The 2657-nt window shown below is 39.6% G+C and overlaps 1 protein-coding gene across 10 annotated transcripts in view; it reads right to left on the bottom strand.

The window, feature by feature from the left end:
- Positions 1 to 2657, bottom strand: part of Fer (FER tyrosine kinase) — a 485925-nt gene that overhangs the window by 348728 nt on the left and 134540 nt on the right. The gene's annotated exons all lie outside the window — the stretch shown is intronic.

A 2657-nucleotide genomic window follows, 5' to 3' on the forward strand; every position in this document is an offset into this window, starting at 1 on the left:
AAAAAAAAAAAAAAAAAAAAAAAAAAAAAAAAAAACCTACAGGAAAGGCAACACTGTAACTCTAGATGAATGTCCTTAAAACAGAGAACAGAAAATAGAGGCCTGTTATACACTCAGCATAAATCTGGAGGTCTTCACCAGTATAAGAAAAGTAAGGAGCAAGTATAAAAAAGGAAGATACAAAAATACATAGGATCACCTACAGCTAATAAGGCTTTGCAATAGTGACTCCGCAAAGCAAAAGAGCTTCCAGAGAGACTTATGTATTTACTCAAATTTGGAATATGAAAGAAACAGCATTAAGAAATGAGGAAGTAATAAGACTGTAAAAACTGCATGCAGGCAAGCTGTCCTTGGAAGAGGGACAATGATCCATGAGTTACACAGAAAAGTGAAACTCACAGGGATTGAAGACAGAACTATACCACGATCTTCTCTGTGGCTTGATTTGTAGAAGCCACATATTGGGGACAATTTAATTATTTATCTGGAACAAAATGGAAAATTTTATGATAGAATACCATACATACATCTATAAAAATCTACCAGGTGCGAGCCATATGTTAATTTAAATATCTAAAAATGTTGAGAGAGGCTGGGGAGATAGCTAGGTGGCATAAGTGCCTGCCTGACAAGCACAAGGTCCTGAATTCAGTCCCCAGGGCCGTATGACACATCAGCCCCAGAATCGAGCATGGTGGCACACGCCTGCAATCCCAGCACTAGGGAGGCTGAGACAAGAGGATCACTATGAGCCCAACCTGTGTAGGGAGAGAGCTCTGAGTGGTATGTAGGACACATAAGAGCTGCCATTTGTGGGCCCAGCACGAGCAGGCACAGAGCTTTCCTGGCACTATTTAAGAACTTTGGTGAACTCTGGGCAACCTGCAGGGCTCTCGTAAGCCCTGGTCTTCCTTAACCCCCAGCGTGCAGGCATGAAGCTTCTGCTGGTGCAGCTCCAAACTTTTAAGAACTTAGGAGAACTCTGAGTGGCCTGCGGAATGCAGGAAAAGTACGATCTGTGAGTCCAGCTCAAGCAGGCATGGAGCTTTCCTGGAGCCATTTAAGAACTTTGGCAGACTCTGGTCTCTATCTGGGTGATTACTGGGAGCTTCAAAACTGCCAGAACGCAGGAACAAAAGGTAATCTCAATCCTCTAGCCCATCCAGAGCAAATCCAGGAGACAAAGACATATAAGAACTTGGAAATCACATGCCTGAAATCTCTGAAATGTAGCAACTAAAGTAAAGAAACAAGTCTATCAGGCTATAGAAGAAATAACAGCAGAAGTCATCTCTGAGATCCAAAAAGAAAGGAAAATACTTGTGAAAGAATTGTTCAGCCCAGGTAAAGAAGACATAGATAGAAAAGTAGAAGAGAACCAAAAAATGAGATTTTTTTCTGAATGAACAATATAGGCAAGAATTAGAGTGCATGAAACAGATTCAAAAAGATATCCAGGATATTAATTCCACTGAGAGCGAGCAATACTGCTTGAAGGAAACTGAAGACAGATGTTCAGACCTCGAAGACAGTGTTGCAGCTAATGAATGTGAAAAGTAGGATCTCTTAAAACTAACAAGGAACCAGGAAATAACAATTCAGCAGCCACAAGATGATGCAAAAAAAGTAAAATAATGTAAGAATAATAGGTGTCAACAAAGCAGCAGAAGACAACACAAATGACATGCAAAGACTATTTACAGTAGTACTAGCAGAAAAATTTCCAAACATGAGAAAAGAATCTGACATAAAGTTAAGCAGGGTATATAGAACTCCACACAGCCATATCACAATAAACCTACCCTGAGATATGTCATAATCAAAAATCTCAGAAATTCCACAAAAGAATAAAACATAAAAAGCTGCTGGAGAAAAGAAACAAACTATAAAGTAAAACCCTGTATCAAAAAATGTTTTTTAAAAATTTTTAAATGTTGAAAGAGAAAAATGTTGCAGAATAACTCATATAGTACAATGGCTTTCTATAAATATGAATTAAGCTTTCTTCATGAAGTTCAATATTTTACAGTATCTAGGTAATAAGACCCATATATATGCAAATGTTCTTCAAATTCATTGAAAGGACACAGACCAAACTTGTGGTGGTGGTGGCCTATAAAAAAATGGAAAAGGAAAACAAAACAAGTATGGCGGGGGCATCAGTTTTTATATAAATGGCCAATACTCTTAAGAAATTACAGGGCTAGGGAGATGGCTCAGTGGAATAAGCGATTCCCTGGAAAGCACAAGGGTCCGAGTTCAAGCCCCAGTTCTGCAAAAAAGAAAAAAGAAAAAAAGAAAGAAATTACAAGTAAATATATGAAGATACTAATTCTAGGTTGTGGTATATGAATATCCAGTCATCTTTTATATTTTTCTGTATTTTTAAAATTTTACAAACCTAAAAAAGTTGACATCGATGAGAATTCTGTACTACAGAAGTCATGAGAGTGCAGGCCCGGTGAGGGAATGAGCCGAACCAGGCCGCGGGATCCTGAATACACCCAGAGCGCAAGCCTGGCAAGTGAGTGAGATGACCCGGGCCCGCGGATCCTCATTTGACCCAGGCTGCAGGTCCAGCACAGAACCCTTCAGCAGAACTCCCTGCAAAGAGGCTAGAGGCAAGACTCACCCAGCTGATTCAGGAGCAGAAC

The sequence above is a fragment of the Octodon degus genome, unplaced genomic scaffold (genome assembly GCF_000260255.1).
Source record: "Octodon degus isolate 3935 unplaced genomic scaffold, OctDeg1.0 scaffold00009, whole genome shotgun sequence".
Classification (NCBI taxonomy): Eukaryota; Metazoa; Chordata; class Mammalia; order Rodentia; family Octodontidae; genus Octodon; species Octodon degus.